This window comes from Anarrhichthys ocellatus, unplaced genomic scaffold (assembly GCF_004355925.1).
Source record: "Anarrhichthys ocellatus isolate YVR2014 unplaced genomic scaffold, GSC_Weel_1.0 scaffold8, whole genome shotgun sequence".
Classification (NCBI taxonomy): domain Eukaryota; kingdom Metazoa; phylum Chordata; class Actinopteri; order Perciformes; family Anarhichadidae; genus Anarrhichthys; species Anarrhichthys ocellatus.
In genome coordinates, this window is record NW_022280038.1 from 2,219,001 (window position 1) to 2,238,112 (window position 19,112).

The 19,112-nt window shown below is 41.3% G+C and overlaps 1 protein-coding gene across 2 annotated transcripts in view; it reads left to right on the plus strand.

The window, feature by feature from the left end:
• Positions 1–331: 331 nt before the first annotated feature.
• The window catches only part of sema4bb (sema domain, immunoglobulin domain (Ig), transmembrane domain (TM) and short cytoplasmic domain, (semaphorin) 4Bb), a 48,521-nt gene continuing 29,740 nt past the window's right edge, over positions 332–19,112 (plus strand). The window contains exon 1 of one of the 2 annotated variants that reach the window (XM_031848341.1): positions 332–571. The gene's annotated coding sequence lies outside the window, so the exon portion shown is untranslated. Of the gene's footprint in view, positions 572–7,071; positions 8,700–19,112 lie in introns of those variants that run through there. The other variant, XM_031848342.1, reaches the window with a different exon arrangement.

The following is a 19,112-nucleotide window of genomic DNA, read 5'->3' on the forward strand; positions in this document are numbered from 1 at the left end:
ACACACACACACACACACACACACACACACACACACACACACACAGGTGCAGCCACCGTGACGACACTGCACTGTATGCAGCATGGACACAATCTTTAATCATCCTGTGGTCCGCTGCAGAGGGAGAATATACAGTGATGGTGATGCAGACACAAACACAACCACAAGGACACACACACACGCACACACACACACTCTCACACAAACACACCTTCCCCCGCCCGTAGCCCACCCCCCTTCCTGCAAACCTACCATTCCCTAGTCCATGATGTAATGCTATCAGACCCCTCCTCTGCTGCCTCTCCCTCCCTCCGTCTCTCACCCACTCCCCTCTCTCTCCTTCTCCTCATTCTATTGGTAGCTCCCATCTGCATCTGCTGGATCAGCTCTGACTCCCTGCACACACACACACACACACACACATGCACACACGCACACACACACACACACGCACACTTCCACGCTCCCTCTCACACACTTTTACACATACACTACCGGGGGGATTCCTCCGCCACTGCAGCCTCTGCTCGCTCCACCTGCCTCCTGTCTTCCGCCGTGGGGGGAAAGCATGGTGAGTCCCTCCTTTCTCTTATGACAGCAGGCGATAGTGGGTCACAATAAGACAATAGGATGAGAGGAAGCTGGGGGGTTATTTTTCTGCAGAGAGTGGCGGACAAACACCGGTAGGCATTGCTGCCACTGCAGCCTGGGAGGGGAGGCTCGCAGCTGAGCGTGTGCTTGGAGGGATGAAGTGGTGTGAGGTTGCTCAGTTACTACAGATACCGGTCATCTAGGCGCAGGGTGCCATGGCAATAGATTGCATTCAGTCCGGGTCTTGGCTAATTGTGTGTCTGTGTCCTAGTAAGGTGCTGGGAGCTGTGGTGAGGTGCACATGTTTGTTTTTATGTGTGTGTATGAATTATGAAGACTAAACATGCTCCAATGTGTTATCTGGGTTCCTTTTTTTTAAATGTCAGTCACCTTGCATTGAGATAAGGAGGGAAGGAGGGAAGGAGGGAAGGAATCCCACGCATTTAAACCAATGCTGCTCCTGCATTAAGTTCCTGTGATGGTTTCGTTTATTCTGACTCTTGCCCGCTGCATAGGGAGGATATTTTGTCTACAATAAAGACCTGACAGTCTCATTATGTACGTATAGATTGTTCCTGTTGTGTCACTGACAAAACAGGGTGTGTGCATGTGGTGTGAACTCGTGCACCTGTGACATTTGGACACTTGCAGTGCTCTCTTCTCCTTCCACGTTATGTGCCTTGCAGCTCTTTCACTGTAAGGCTCAATGACATTCAGTCTAATAGGAAAACTAATTATATTATTGTCAAAGCGTTTGACTGCTAAATGGCAGATTAATGATAATGTATCTGAGGAGTGAAGTCACTGCTGCATTTTTCTTTCTTGAGGTTGACCAAATTGAATTTTGTGTATTCACTGTACTGCAACCTAACCTCTTACATCCAGTGTGTTGAAATGTTAATATTTTATAATAGTTGGTCTACTCCACATGTGGACACTCTCATAACTAATTCATCCAGATGTTTTTCCATTTCCATATCACATGGAGCTGAGAAGAAGCCAGACATGATTCACTGTTTTTTCCATTTCAATATAAATACCCTATTTTGGTTCATTTCTAAGTATCTCCATCCTGTTTAGTTGATTAATGCATCACAGGGATCCATAATTCAATCTAGTAAACCGGGAAGGAATAATCCATCAAAATCATTGGCAGCAAACCAAACAATATGTTTTCTCTGCCAGATAATCTGCATGCCGTTCAATTAACCAACAAACAAATTAGCTTTGCAATGCTTTTCAACTCGCTCATTCTTATCAATGATTGCAGCTATAACCACATAGAAAGGATGAAACCCACAAAGATATTTTGGAAATCAGCTGGCCTTGTTCAATTTCTCCGCAGGCCCTCATGGAACAGTGTTTGCAAATATGTTGGTGGATTCTTTTTTTAATCAATGATTAGCACATGAAACAGCTCTTCCTCAAGGCTGTTTAACTCTGACATACTCTCTGTAGGCATAAATGGAAAGTAATTAGGATGGTGGTCCAACAACAAGCTAATAAACCAACAGGGATTGGGAAAGCACAGTGCATATCCAGTTCCTTTTGGCGGTTAAAGCATTATTTGGGTGCTTAAAAGGTTAGCGTGTGGTCATACTGAGATAGATTATTGATTTCTTACTGTTTGAATGCCGTTACAGCCAACAAAAACATTGTGTCTCCCCACTGCCCCAAAGACCTTTAGAAGTAAGACTGGGAGCTAATAATGCGCTCATACGCTGCACTTTGTGACCTGGCAGAAAATCTAAATGTTAATATTCTCCCTGAAGCAGTTCATCTGTTACTAGATCATCCTCTGATGGCGTGGAGTCTCTTCTCTCATCTGTTTTGTCACACAGTCTGCCTTTGAGAAGTTGAGGTTGCAGAACCTGTGCTCTTGGTATTATTATGAACGATGCTGACTGAACCTGTTCATTTTGTGAATGCCCTCATCGGGTGTGCTGACGTCAAACCGAATCAACCGAAGTGAATATGAACATTTGAGCTCACTCAAGGTAGAATTGTGAAAGACGAGGAAAGTTAAAAAGGTCGATTCAATCAATGTTTCATCGACTCTGCCAGCTGTGTGACCAATTTGGATCCTGACTACAGCAGAGAAAGAGATTCACGTACCTTTCAGTCACTGTTTTATTGCCCTCACATATGTTGAACATGAATACTGTCAGCTGTAATTTTTTTAATCTGATTGTGAAGGTTTGAGTTTTTTTTCTCCAAATTGCTCTAAACAGAAACGCCACAAGTATTCCCAAGAGTGAAACATGTGATGATGTGGGGCTTTCTTGTGGAAAAAACAGACCAATAGCTGCTCTGGTTCTACTGAAAGCAGTGAAAACACTGATGAACTATTTCATCCAAACTGTCCACAAAATGTCAGGAATACTACCACCTCTAACTTCCAAAATCTAATTCAGTCCAATGTGTAACTGCATTGGGAAAAAAAACAATGAATACTTTAAAACTAAAAGGCTGTGGGTCTGCAAATTTGTTTGTCCCTACACTTTACATTTGTGCTATTGTCACTACTACAACTACTAAAATACCTGTGTAGGATTACTAATATCTTGCATTGCTATCCAAGCAGCTTTCCTTCTGTCTGTTAGCAGTTTTTTTGTAACACAAACCTCGATGGCGCAGGTCCAAATTTAGATTTTCTGGCTTTTAATTTCAAAACACTTAATGAATAAACCTGCCTTTAGACCTAAGAAACACCAAGGCAATTTGTTACATTTAATGATATTCTCCTTTAACACTATGCTATATATTTAATGTCAAGATTAATAAAGTTCTTTGTGCTGATAAATTCATAAATTCATAAAGAAATCAGAAACTCATTAATTCATTCCCAGTGCCTGGAGTCTGTCTTCCGCAGCCTTCCCCCTTCCGCTGTGCAGCTGTGCGGGACCTTCACCTATGCCCTCCTACTGCGGCATCCACAGCCTCCCTGCTTGAAAACCACAGAGAAAGAGGCAGACAAAGAAAATCCATGTATTGAGCAAACACACACACACACTGACTTCTTCATTTTAACTGCGCTGGCCGTCACTGACGTCACTTCCCCCAAGCTCTCAGGAGAAAACCGGACCACATTTACATGTAATAATCTCATAACATCTTCCCCCGGTGTGTGCACAGAAGCTGTCAGACAGCAGATATCTTTATGGAAGATAAAGATGCATCCAAACAGTTCAGCTAGCTCCAGTATCTCCTCGTAGCGTCAAGGGTTCGAGTCCATTTCTTAATCTTTGCCACATGTCGGGCTCTGTCTTTATCTGTTTTTCTTTGTTTGTGCGTATTACTTTTTGTAATTTTACCACTACTGGTCATCCTTCTTTCCTGCCACATCTTCAGCTTAATTCAAGTTTTTTCTTTTGTCAAGTTTTACATATTATTTTCTATGACGAGCTGTGTTGACAGGTTAGCTGGTAAACCTCTTTACCAATGCTTAAGCTATAATTATATGGGGGAACCAAAAACCATGAAAAACTCACCCTGGGATGATTGAACATGTCAGGATTGAAAGAGCCAGTTAAAGCAGATGACATGTTTTTCATCTCCTGTTTAATTTGTTCCCTGTCACTATAAACACAGGCCTACTTCTGACATGTATCAGGTGGAGAGAGAGACAGGAGAGGTGGCTATGAGGCTGCAGGGATGGATGGGAAGGCTGTCTTTGATATGGACATGAGCTGCCACCTGCGGCAACAGTGATTTACTCTCTTTTTTCTCATTGATGCGGTCTCTCCGGCTGTTACCAACAACTCTACCACGACATGGGCACATTCTGTGGTTTCTTAAACGGTCAGTTCGTACAAATTACAAAAAAAAACAACATATTCTCTCACATACCTCTAATGGTGTCTAGCCATGCGTATAGTTTTGTGTGCTCAGATCTTGGGGTATTGTGGGCCTGATATCTCTGCCTTGACTCAAATACAATAAAGGGGAAAGGAATTTTATTTGTGGTGTCATTATAAAAACTCATACTCTCCATTATGAATGTAATACTTATTTTCCTGTTTTCTAAAATGTTTTGGAGCTGTTTCACCTCCGCCCAAAATTTGTTTAATCTTTTTCAGCTGTTGGCTGCTCCCTTCATTTCCTTTGTGAATTGCATTTTGGAAAAGTAGTCCTTAGGTTTAGTCAACAAACTTACTTGGTTAACTTTAACAACAAAATAAGGCGCTTTAACCTTCTTATATACATTTGTATGGCTTCAACAGTTCACTCAAATAATTACTTTTCCAGTACATAGCTACTAAAAACCTGCTTAGAATCTGTATTAAGCCTAGTATGAAGTTGGGACACAGAGTTATTTGCTAATTAGCGTGTGTTTGCATGCTAACATGCTAAACTAAGATGGTGAACATGGCACGTGCTAAACATCAACATGTTAGCATTGTCAGGGTGAACATGCTTGCATAAAATCATCAATACAAATGTCATCTTTTGTTGATGTGAACACAACTCTCTGCATGACTAGATATTAGAGGTAAGTGACAAAATATGATTATTTGCCATTTTGATTTACACTATATCAGGGTTCAAAATAGTTCATTGGCTGAGTAATGTGGGTCGCCATTAGTCAAACTCTAAATGTATGATGATGGTTTCACATTTGCACAAATGTTACTGACATCTGGTCCAACAAACATCAGTTTCTGTTGGTTTCCCAAATGTGCATAAAACAGCATTTGCAGTTTTATTTTGAAGATATCAAAACAGCAAGTCATTTCCACCCATGATATATAACCAGCCTGTCAAAGTACTAGACTCAGGATCATTTATAGGGGAAACGAATGCGGCACTTTCAGTTCGGTGTGCTGCATCAGTTGAATAGTCATGAATCATCAGTGTGAAGAGACAAGGCCTCCTGTGTAGAGAGAGAGAGCGACAGAGAGGGCATCTACGATGTGGGGACATTTTTGGTACTGTTAGAGTGGGACAAGTCGTGGACACGGGGATGAGTCATAGTGCTGTTAGCTCTGTGGGAGGCACCTGCACCTACATTGTGAGGCTGTGCTGTAGTAAAGTATGTCAGCATGCTAACATGTTGATGTTTAGTATAATGTTTACCGATTTCACCATCATAGTTGTCAACATCTGCTAATTATCACTCAACACAAAGTAAGCCTAGATAGCGCTACATGAAAATCCAGAAGATCATCAAAGCCATTTGGATTTACCTCTTGGGACCATGAATATCTGTACCAAATTTCATGGCCATCCATCCAATAGTTGTTGAGATATTTCAGTCTGGGGACCAAAGCGGTTAACTGACAAACTGACCAAAAATCCCTGAAGCCATATTGCTACCATAGCTAAAAATTACACTTCATAATTCACTAATCAAGTCATTTTTAAAACCTCTCAATCTCAATTTTCACATTTGCAAGTTCATATTTTTGTCGCCCATGCAGCTGACGCTAATCACTGCACACAATCAAGGTCATCTAAATTTAGAGTGCATTTGAGCCGGATGATGAAAGATGAACCGATGACTTGATCTCATTGACCAAAGCCTATTGGGTGGAGACATTCACAAAACACTCTCCAAATCTGGTGTTGTGTATTACTGAAAGAGTCTGTCATACACTTAACCCCAGTAAAAGCTCCATGGGTGGCCGTGACCTTAATATGCTTCCTGGTGCGTTTGCGTGCCACCACAAGGGGATATTATTTGAGTGCAGCGGCAGATTAAGGGTGATGTGATCAACGACCGCGGAGCGTTTGCGAAATTCAACCTTCAGGACTTAAAAACAGCTTGAAGTGATGTATTTTTTTCGTAAAATGATTTCTTCAAAGTGTAAAATGCTCCAAATAAACCCCGGCGTGCTCATTACCAGGAGGCCACTTAATTCTTATCAAAGTGATTCACCCAGAGCTGCAGAGCTATACTCAGCATCTTGTTTTTGCATCTTCATTTTGGGGGAGCCAACGTCTGGCAGCGCACCACTTTATTTTTTCTCCTTTTTTTTTTTTAGTGTGAGATAGAGGCTAACTTGCACTTGTAATTTTGTATCCATTTGTTTTTGAATAACTTAATCTCAATTTGGGGGACTGGGTAGTTTAATGTATTTGTATGTTAATTAACCAAATATCACTGCAGAACAAATAGAAAAGCAATAGAGTAAATTCCACCCATTTGTAGGGGAATTCATACTGCTGAGTGGTACATCCACCTCCCTGTTGTTGCAACCCTGACTTTTGTACAAGTTGGATGATTTTAATCTTCTCAGAAGTAAAGTAATCCTTGATTGAATTTGAGGGATTACTGAGGGCCTGGCAGATAAAGGAGAGCAGCCTTGATTTGGCGTCTGTCTATCAGAAAACATATAATAGAGAGAGAGAGAGAGAGAGAGAGAGAGAGAGAGAGAGAGAGAGAGAGAGAGAGAGAGAGAGACTTGCCTATAGTCAAAGAAAAAGAAAGACAGGGACAGAGAGAATTACATGTCATTGATTTAACCCCCACCTGTCACACATTTTTCCAGTTGGGAGTGGTTGGCTTTTGCTTTGTCTGAGGCACAGTCATGCAAAACCAGTCAGAGAGTGACAATATTTTCAGAATAAAGTGTCAGAGTTCTGTCAGACCGGGCCATCAGGATGCAGCCTCAAGCGCTCAGCAGATGGCTGGGTTACTGTCATCGCATTTCTTGGTGTTAACAGTCAAACTATCTGACAAATTCTCACATTGTCACTTGTCACTGGAAGCAAGGAGCTAGACACTAATTATTAATGTCATCTTCTCCAATGCGGGTGTGAAGAATGGTTGTGTGTTATGCATGAGAATTTGTTTTGTGTCGTCCAGAGGAGAAGTTGAGGCGAGGCGGTCTGTCGTTTCGAGCTTTTGAAGGAGAACTGCATGTGTCCACCGCTCTTATTATTCTTTTGGGGGCAAAAAAAAAAAAAAGAGATTACATGAATGGTTGAGTCTGGTTGTGTTCAAGTCTTTGCCTTCGTACATAATCCCTTGTAATTCTCTTTGTGGTGGACGCTCTCAGTTGTCATTCATTGCTTGACGGCTGCAGGGAGCCCCGAGAAAAGTGAAAAGGAACAACACTACCAAAGACAAGAGAGCAGGAAAAGATGTTCTCAGAAAACAAACCACTGTCACTGTCAGAATATGACAGAAGTGGCTGTAAGATTTGAGTCACTTCACTTCTATATAATGCATAACACCATATAATGCAAAACACATTTGATAAATACTTTAAGAATTTGTTTCGAAACAAAAATGCATAGCTGGATCCACTACTCCTATACAATGTTGACAGCGTACTGTAGGAAATATCTTTACAGATTGTGTGTATTCATATTTTTTTCTTGTCCAGGAAAATTAATTTGCTGCATTTTTGGCCAACCTTTGCATTTGTGAACAGGGTACTCTGGGCTTTTATTGTTAAAGGACATACAACCTTCTGTGCCCCACTGCGATTTGGAGAATTTTTACACTTTTATTAACTAGATGAAAAAACAAACAACAAAACCTGTTTTTTTTTTTCCTCTTACTTTCAGGTTTGGACAAATGCCTTCACAATATTTGCATAAGTACTTGCAGCTCTTGGCAACAAATAATTTCCAATAACACATTTTTACATTACGATTTATATAGTAAATACGTTTTTTGTATTTTGACCTGCTTTTGCATAGAAACACTTGTAGGCTACTTTAGGCTTTCCCCCCCACATAGAGGGAAAACTGAACATATAGTCTGGAATTTAGGTGATATTTTCTTCCTTTGGTTTACTTGATGTGATTTGGAGGCAATCAGTGACCATGTGCGTTTCGGGCTCTTTATACACAGTCTGCTGCTGCTGCAGGCAGCGTGCGCTGTGGGAGGAGCTAAAGTTCAGCTTGAAAGCGACCAGCGTCTTCAGTCTGTAGTAACGGAGGCTCGTCTTCAGCTGCTCGGATGATGGACCTCACTTCGCGGACACACTCACGGGATTCTACGTGCTCAATCTTGAACGCACTTCACGGATTTTAAATGGTGTTACGTTCCTGTTTTGTCGACATTTTTTTCCAACGACTGTGAAGACTTGAGCGGTGACCGATTTTTTAAAATTTTTTTTTTTTTTTTTTTTTTATTGGGCTGCAGCTCGTGGATGGTAAGGTCTTTTTGCCTGCTCGGTCTTCTTCGGTTTTCAAGTTTGAACACCTTTACAACGGCGAGATATGAGACGGAGTGAATGAATCGCGTCTGAATCAAGTGCTTTCGTGTTTTCTTTGTGGGGAAAGATTGCTTTGTGGACGTCTTTAGTCTGGCATATATGTAAATTGCGGAAGCAATTTATTCTAATATGGGAGTTGTTAAGCGTCAATTAAGGTTTTCTGAGAAACTGCTAGTATTTTGAGTCATGATAGTCGATATTAATCCATCATTTGAGTTTATTCCTGAATAGGCTTCTGTTCTTCACTTCAGAGCTGCTTTACATGTCTTTTCCATCAAGGATGTGCTTAATGAGGGTCTGATGTGCACATTGTCTGTTTGCCACTGAGCAAAATCCCCAAAATATAATTTATAAATCGTAGTTAAAACGTAATTAAATTTGCAGCGTTATCAGTGATTTGAAGCACTGTTGGCAAGTCTGCAAGTAGGTGGACAGTCTAGTATACCTATGTGGGTAAACAGCTGCTTATTTGCATTCAGCCCAAAGAAACTACAAACAAGAAACGTATCTGTTGCTTTGGCTCTGCTTTATTTTCACCACAATTAAAGTAACATTGGCAAAAGTGTTGCTGTTTTAGGCCTGTTTAATCACACAGGTCTGTGAGCACCATGTAGAGCCTTTTAGAGTGGACTCTGTCCAACTTTACACTTGCTTAATGACACCATGCTTGTTTCCTGTAATTCTCTTCCAAATAGCCACCTCCTCTTATCCCTGCTGGCATCTGTTATGCCTCCCAAACCACTCTGCATTGCTACGAAACAAATCAGAATCAGCTTTATTGGCCATGTATGCGTACGCATACATGGAATTTGTCTCTGGTTTCCACTCCGCTCTCAATGTACATACAATACACTATTTTACAATAAACAAGGAAAAATATATATAAGAATAAAAAAGGGCAGCAAAAAAAAGTAGAACAGATGTAGGTATAAATATTTAACAGCTATATACAATATACGTACAAGTATAAATCCACTCTGGATAAATGATCTTTTTCTTCTCTTTCTCTGAAGCTCAAACCATGAGTGCTTATAAAATTTGTATTTTATCCTAAACGGATGGACCAGATGTGGAGGTTACGTGTGAACCGAAGCCTGGTTCAGTGTTTACATGATGCTGATGTGCTTTGTTGGAATCTGACTGACCCTTGAAACAGTCTCTCCCCTTTGGGCCTCTGCTGTTCTTCTGCTCCCCTTAACCAGAGTGTGATACGGTATAAGTAACACTGATAGTTTCTGCCTCTCTTACCGTAAACAAACCTTTTTTTCTCTGGAAGTACTTCTGCCCCATCCTCCCTCTCTTTCTCTGAAAAACACTCTCATATGCACATACTGAACCCCCGCCCACGCAATCACGCACACATTCGAACACTCAAAACAAACACACAGACTCCACCCAGCACTCCACCCACTGTAACAACTTCAGAGGAATGGTCAGCATGTGGAGAGGTTGTGGTAAAAGAGTTGGAAGGGGAGGAGAGTACACTCTGGTTGTATTTAACCCCCAAAAGGTTAGTGATATCCCATGTAGTGTCCAGAGGGGCTGGATGTGCTCAGTACAATCTGATGAGAACTTAAATGTTTAGGGTCCCTGTGCGGCCTGCTGATCAGTGTGTAGATGTCGGGGAAACAGTCATTTTAATGGGCGTGAAGCCAGCCAAGCTGCCCTTCCATCAGCTGAGTAGAGTTCATGCAGATGGGTCTCAAAGGGTTTGTTGTCCATCCCAAATAAAACAATCAATGTGTTTAAAAAAAAAAAAAAAAAAGGCATCTAGTTTTTATTTCCTGCCACTAAAACATTTTGCAGGGAAAGGCACGACAGTTTGAGGAGTCTGCAAGAATTCTTGTTGCGTTAATGCAATGTAAACTGTGAAAAGTCACACCTTGCTTTTACACATGGGCGATAAAGTTTAATTGTTCACATTTGCATTCACTGGAACCTGGCTGTAGCCAGTTTGCTGACTGCCTCTGCTGTGTCTACACATAGCTTTGTCTGCCCATTGCAAGGCCATTCATATTCAGTATGACCTGCAGGTCCTGTAGAAAGGTGGGCCAGGCCAGGTTTAGATGTTGGGCCAAAGGAGGGCTCTGAATGCAGGTGATTCCCCTCTGGGGCCACGAAGATGAGCCTGAAATTTATTTCCCTAATTTTGCCTTTTCCACCTTCCCTTGTTGCTCTCTTTCAGCCCACTCTGCCATTACTGCACAAACAAATCTGTTTTTAATAGTAACACCATGTGTTCCACTTGCATTTTAACTCGTCTGTATGAGACTGTTGTCATCACTGTTCACACAGGACCCGAGTCTGTAGCTGCATGTCCACACACGCTCAACCACAGGATTACTCAAGTCCTGAAAGACATACTGTATATTTGCTTTATGCTGTTTAGCAAATTTATCTAGCGTGCACAGAGTACGCTGTCATTCACTGAATGTGGTTTCTGCTCCGTTTACACTGGAGACTCAACATGTAACTTAATATTATTTGTGTTCTTTATTTGGGCACTGAATGAAAGATTAATGCAATAATATACAGTCTCATAATGTTCAAGTACGTCTGAGATTGAGCAGAGGAGAAAGGTTTGAGAGGATTAACTATAAACTTAAATTAGAGCTACAGTATTTCTAGTATTCCTTTTAGTTGTGCTGTTCCAGAGAAGCGTGTTCCAGAGAAGCGTGTTCCAGAGAAGCGTGTTCACACTCGCGTAATAAAGTTGAGACGTGACAGACCTGTGTTTATCTGTAGTTGGGCGCAGCCTGCAAGACAGGTTTATATCCCTTCGCTGTGTCGGACTGAGAGTGTTTGAGTTTGTCAGAAGTGCCCTCTGCATCGACTTGGATGAGGCCTTCACAAAGGTGGCTGTCTTTGGATGGAAATATATTATGTAACATGTTCCTCTTCAGAGAGAAATGAACGTCTTCCCCGTTTTTCCTCCTCTTGTTTTGACAGAAATCTAGAGAAAAGGATAAACTGTGACTTTAGTAATGGAAACCAGACTTTCTGTGTGCCTGGAATGTTTTTCCTTGTGACTTTGCCGATAACGACATCTTCTACTTCAATTGGAGTGATATGGATGCAGTTATTGTGTTTTTATTTGGCCCCCAAGATAGTCTTGTGGTTCAGTATTTATATAGGAAATTACAAAATGCAACCATATTATTTTGCTATACAAACAAAGAACTTGTATTGTTGCATGTGGCCCGGAGGGGACATTATTATACGCTTGCAGTTATAGAAAAGTGTCCTTTATTGCTTATAAGAGATAAGCAAGCAATTTACTGAAGGGAATACAGAAGTTGTATTTCTTTTTAAACGTCCTTCTTAAAGGGACAGTTCACTCCAAAATCAAAATGCATATTTTTGCTTAGTTTTGGAGATAGAGATACTGTATGTATTTTTTATTTTGGGGTGGACTTTCCCTTTTTTAAAGCTTCTATTCTAACACATTAACAAACTTTGTGCTTCCATCCATGTGTCCACTTTGATTTCCTACTTGTTGGGCATCGGGTATATTTCATGTGATGCGATATAAAACTACAAGCATGTATTGATTCAAGCATACTAATGTGTGTGTATATAAGGGACTGTATAAACACTGTACAGGATCAAATAAGTTGTACCGATTTTAAAGATTACAGTTTAGGTATTATGATTTATTTGGGGAGGGGAAGTGTTGCAGTTTTCTTCACATTTCAAAGGATTAAAATAAAATATTGATGCTGGGGAGGAAAATTTAAGAGCCCTCTTCTATTACATTTTCATTGGAAATCATTTCATTCTAATGTAATCCATCTTTCTAATCATCTCCAGTTCTTTTCTTAACTCGCCTAACTATTGTAGGTGAATAAATTGATGCTGATACCATTCCTTATCTGTCCCGTGTATCAGCTATTATCAGTGGGATTGTTGCCAGGAGGGACCACACTGTTGACTTATTACTTCCTTTATTGGCGGAGACTGCTCACAAAGACAAAGACGGAGCCCCTGACAGTAAACAAAGCAGAAGTGCTTCAGCTGTTCCTTTTGATGTCGACATATTTGCAGAGAGTAAACCGCCAACAGCCATGAGGTGGCAAACCAGACAAATGGCTCCGCCAAACTGTGTCATGTTCCCACTTGGGATGGGAATGAGAACTGTTCTGTGATCAAGGCTTGTCGTTAAGATCATCAGCGTTCATACCTGAACATGCTGACGGGATTGCACTGTGTGGGTCTGACAAGGTGAACAAAGGGCCAGAAACTAAATATTGTCATCTGATACACTTTTAAATCCTATCGCCCTGCCTGTCAAATCGAGTAAAGAAATGAGTCCTCACACCGGTTTAACTGCAGGGATTAATCGTGCCCCGCCCCCCCCAACTCGATGTTTAAGTCATGAGATGAACAGCCCACTATGGATGGCCAAGTCTCTGGATTTGATGGCGTAATTAGCAGATGAGCTGTGATGCTAACACAGCGGGGTCCAGACCTCACAAAGGCCTCTATTCTGCGATTACATGACTGTGAATCTTCCACTCTCCTTTGTCACGCCACAGAGTTTGTTCGCAGACGTGACTGACATCATCATCATCATCATCAACTCAGTGGATGAATGAGATGTTGTCCTCTGTTGTGGCCATTTGCAGTGTTTGATGGCAACAGTGTTCCCTGTACATCTTTGCTACAACTTCTCAAGGAGACCAGAGTGGCGGGGGAATAAAAAGCATTTTCTCTTCTCACTGCTCACGCTTTTAGTTGCAGTCTGTCGAGCTGTAGGGCTTTACGCACGTGGAAATCTAAACTCCTCTCTCTATTTTGTTATGTCCCCCCCCAGAAGCAAAATGTTCGGCTGTAATCATGAGGATTTCCTGATTGGTCAGCGCACTACATTAGTCTAAATGGACCATCAGGTTAAAAGTGTGGAGAGCTTTGCAACCGGGATGCACATAATAAACAAAAGAAAAGATTGGTGAAATCTGTTTTCCAGTGAGTTTGTAGTCTAATAGCAGTCATTTTCAGATGCAGAAGAGTGATTTCCTTATAAGTGGCTTGCACATCTCCAGAGATTCCCATAGTTTCTGCAACCGGGTTGTGTTCGGACTCTGGGAAATGATGCCCTCTATCACACTGTATTCTGACTGACACGCAAAGCTCATTATTGACGCTTTGCGAGTTTTTCAAGAACCGATCTCCCACTGTTCCCCCGTCAGGCTTGAATCATTTGAGGCAAGGGCAACTCTGTATCATAGGGAATAAAGTGACCCCCCCCAACTCACCGTTAAGCACTTATCTCCTCTGCCAGTTCTGCTTCACTCGCTCTTTTGAAATGATAATTGCTCCTACCTGCGTGGCCATGCTGAGCAGTATGTGCACAAATGGAAAGGGGAGTTTGAATATTCCTCAAAACCTATTCGAGCTTTGGATCACTCTTAAAGTGGCGTCACTTCACGCTCTTTGCTCTTGATTTCAACAATGTGTGTATAAAGCATGTGTAGCAGATGCTGCAGAAAGTCAAGTTGCGTTGCCAACCTGAAGATAACGTAGAGGGATGTAGAATCTGAGTCATTGCTGCGTTTTAATGAATGCCTTTGACTCAGACACAGGCGTGATGGGATCATGGGAACGGTGCAGGTAGTCTAGTCACGTAGTCACAATTAACACAGACCTGTCTGGTGGCTCAGGGTCACGCAAAGCCAATTAGGGCATATTCAATGTCCAGCCTTGTACCTGATTATCATAAGGAAGCTTGATGCAAAGAGGTGGAACAAGAGGGGATACGCATTCAATAATCTGATTATGAGCAGATTAACACCAGGTTGTCTTACTCACATTAAGACTGAAATTTAAACATGCATTGATTAACTCCAGTCATTTTGTTTTTGTGCAAAATGGCGTTCTCTGTTTTATTTTCATATTTCCTGTTCGCATAGCGACCACGCATCTTTCTGGAAGCAGATCAAGCAATTCTACACATTGTCTGTTCCTGAAATAGCACATTGAACATGCCGTCAGTGAGTGCTCTCTAGTTTAGTAAGTACACTTTGTGTCTGTTATGCTAAAAGGAAGCTTTGATCCATATTCACTTTTACCGGATGGCGGTTTGAACCACCAGTGAGTGAGTCATTTCGAGGTCGTGGGAAGTGATTGTCTTATGACCTGAATAGCCTTTAGCTTCGTAGGAAGTTTGATGCCTCTTGAGTAAAGTCCTAATTTATAATACAGTATTTTCCCATCATTTTGTTGTTTGAAAGTCAGAACCATTTGAATGCACCAGGGACATACGACGGCAGGATGCGTTATAGCCAGTTATCAATGGAAAGATGATTCAATGAATAATTGATAGTACATGCAGGAAACGTCAGTATCCTGATATTATCACCCTGGGATCACACGTATGAATCAATAATTCAGTAAATGCTGTTGGTTTCAATTCTCAGACACTTTGGTATTACTGTCAAATGAACGCAGGATGACGGATAATGTTGTGTCCAGGAAATAAAGCCCACTATCTTAAGATGTCTGCCTTTTTCGGCACTAAACTCCAACTACAAAGCTTTCAGATGTGCATTCAGGAGTTGATCATTTAGCTGAATAAAAGGTGAAGACGTGTCATTTTTGTTTGCATCAAAATATACAGTAAGTCTGAAAGTACTTTTTGAGATACTTCTTATCTGTCTTCTTTCTTGTGAGAAGTTGGTTGCAACATGTACATTATCAGCTGCTTGCTATCGTTAACAGAAAGACACTTGCATAGAGGAAATGGTGAGGGATATGTTCAATCAATGGCTCTTGATTGGGTGTCGGATCTGGGTTTTTTTTGGGCCATTTGTAGAGATTTGTCTCTTTTCACATTTTGCCGTGAGGCATCAGGATAATGAATCTGTGCAGCTGTCCGATATTATAGACCTGAAAGTTGGAGCGTGCATAAAGGTTTTTATTTTATCCCGGGTTAAAGTCTTGTCTGCTGAGCTCTGACACACAGAGGCCTCGGCTGCTTTCTACCTGCACGGTAGAAAGCATATTGAAGAGACAATAAAAGAACAATTTTCTCTCTCTGGTTGTATTTTGTGTCTGTGTCTGTTTGTTGGAAGAAAAAGTGAAAGCAGAAAACAAGCTGCTTTTGGTCAATTTGTAATAGTTGACGTCTTATTGATTCCTTCACTCCTGTTGACATTTAAAGTAAACCAGTGAAACAAAACAATGTCTGGCTGGATGTTTTCGTAAAGGCTGTATTGTGTTCAGAATGTTATGACAAAGTTGTTCATATTAAAAACTACTCGAAGGCCTCTGAGAGGATATCCTGGAGATTTGTCTCCAATAGACATATTACCTGTGAGCTGCTGTACATTCCTACGAAAGCAATGAGCCATTTTGGCACCCGTGTAGACAAACTCAAAGTTATACAGTTTATTTTTAACCAAGTCGTGATTTATTTAGGAGTCTGCTTTCTTGGTGCTGGGAGCAGTCTCTCAGCTTAAACCTTCCTCTTCACTCCCCCCCTGTCCCATTCCCAGCTGGGCTAGATGAGAGGAAATGTGGAACCCCCTGTTCACACAAAGTACATGGCGCTTTATTTCATAGACTGTTTGAAAATAACAGTACTACTTTTACCACCCCTGACTGAAGAATCCCCTTAAAAGGTTTAGTATTCAGTTAGTTCACAAAGTAAGAGTACCTGTTTTTGTTCTAAATCATCTATTTATTTGATATTTATCAGATGGACTAAAATCTCTGCAAGTTTAGCTGTGGGGAAAAAGTAAATTTTGGAACTTATGATGCTGTAAAAGTGGAATTTAGTCCCCAAAACGTAGAGCCAAGAGATGTGAAGGGTTGTTACCCTGTGTCAGCAGATCGCTCTGTCTTTAGCGGTCAGTCCCTATCAGCCCTTTGTCAGCGTGCTGCTCCGAATGCAATTGAAACGAGGATTTCACGGAGATTTATGAAAGTAAAACTGATTTCATGGAGCGTGAGGCTCATTGCTTTTACTGTCTTTTTTTCCAATATTGAAATATACTGTTGGTGCAGATGATAACGGCACAGCCTTGCTACTAGAAAAGATGATAATAGTTGTATTTTCAACATCTAACCGGTTCTATGTTATCTCTTGCACAGTATTTTTAGCCTTTATATACGCAGATTTACAGTCGGATGTCACTGGTTGAAGTCAGTTATCTGTGCGTTCAGTTGAGCGACTGTGCTAGATAGCTTGGCTAAAGGTGTAAGAAAGCAGTTGGCATCTACCAGAAGTGGAGGAATTTGATTTATTTACATGTTGTGTTGTCTCAGCTTTCTTTCTAATGCTTTAGACTTTGAACAAAACCAGGTGCTAAATATGGGATTCAGAGTCTGGACTAGTATGTGAACTCCTGTGAGGACGGGACATCAAGCTAGCTGTTGATGATCAGTATGACGAATGCCTCCAAACTCTAATGCTGGACTGAGATGATTGACTCCTTATGTGTGTGAGTTATTGGTAAAGTTTCAATCAGTAACACGTGATGAGGAACGGATACATTTTCCCAGTGACATGGCCAACACTACTTTATAGTATCTTATATACCAGTGAAGCCATGCAAATTCACCAAAAGAGCTGAACTTTGGAGCAAGTGAGCGGACAGGACGTCAACAAGCTAATATTATTATATATATATATAATTATATTTACTTTAGATAAAAGATAATGATTTTGCAGCTCGTTCTTAGTAATACATTAACAAACAACGCAGTCTATGAAAAGCCAATCATTGATTCTTTGGGGGAAATGGTTTACCTTCCCCCCCGCCACCCGCTTGGTTGAATTTAAACCAATCATGCAATGCTCACTCGGCTAAGCAGACTGCTATAAGTGAGAGTTATAATGGCAGGCACAGCAGGCAGTCTCTGCCTTGTCAGTCACCTATTGAGTGCTTTTCTGCTCAACATAATAGCTCCATAAATCTCTCTGAATAGTGACCGGCACCCATGTTGATTTTAGGGTCAGGGGGAGGGGGGGTCTACCTAACATTATTGCAAGACGAGGACAAATATGTCGCCCGACAATTAATCCTGTTTCCTCTTTTTTTATATCTGTTTGGAGCAGTTACTGACTTTGAGAGGCAGTCTTAGAAAGTCACCCTTAAACCTGGCAAAACAAATTCTGAGAGCTGATTAATTAAATGCAAATGCTTTTATAGTTCTCTTTCTCTTTGGACATACTCATGATACTGTTAATGGATTGGACGTCGGCCTAATCTAGCCTCATGTCGAGCTCTGTGATAGCGCTCTCGTCACAGGGTGCTGCCCAGCTGCTGATTATCTCCATAAGTGCCTCGGTCCTTGCCAAAGACTAAATGAGAGACGAGTCACTTTGCAGGGATGAGTTATTGGGAGCTGGTTGCCGAGCACAAAGCCCAGTCGTTTACACAAAGCTAGCCTAATGGTTAGCATTCATGCGGCTCCCTGTCCAGTGAACTAGCCATGACCTGGCCGAGTGTATCGCACAGTGTGTCCGTCACATCTTTCCCCTCCCTCAACAGATGCAGGTATTAATAGGGAGCCCCGAGGGGGGTTCGAAAGGTTAATGAATCTGTAGCCTTAAGCAATATGGCACCAGATTCACCCTTCATATATACATGGAGCAGCAGACCTTCTCCTGGATGAGCAGATGGGTCCTGTGGCACTGAGCGTAGTGGGTCGTCTGTACTGCAACGGCTCCAGTTCAATAGAGCTCTAATCCTATAAGTCCTATAATTGTTGCTTCTGATAAGATCACTTTATGTGGTCGAGTACTTGCTGCCAAATATGATTTAATGCTTATTAATATTTAATACTTTCTCTTCAGATCCATGCCTCGTTGTTCATAGTGATGGATTACGACACTACATGATTAATTTGACTAAAATGCATGTACTTGACATGGTATTCAAGGTAAGATAATGTAAAAGAAAACAGTGCGACATCATATCCGTTTACCTGCCCTTCGTGCCCTTGCTAAGCCTCCGGATCTGCCTCTTTGTTGTCGACCATCAATCTTGTCCTCCTCAGGTGCTGGCCTCGGTTACATGAACATTGTACGCTTCACACCCGTGAGTCATCCTGTAGTTTGGATTCCCTAGATACCTTAAGTTTCCCAGTCTGCTGCAGGGGCCTCTTCATATTGACATAACTCTGAGTAAGACTGAGCACTCTGATTTATTTTGTTCTTGTGTCAAAGTACAATTTGTGGGTTTTTTTTCCTGTGAAGAGGCACCTGGGAGAAGTTTTCAAATCCATGAGACTACAAGTTATAAATGTAACTAGAGGAATGAAAATCTATTGAATTTTTTGTAAGACTTAGTTTTCACTATGAATCACTAAGCAGGTCACTAAGTGGTTTATACTAGTAACTTCACA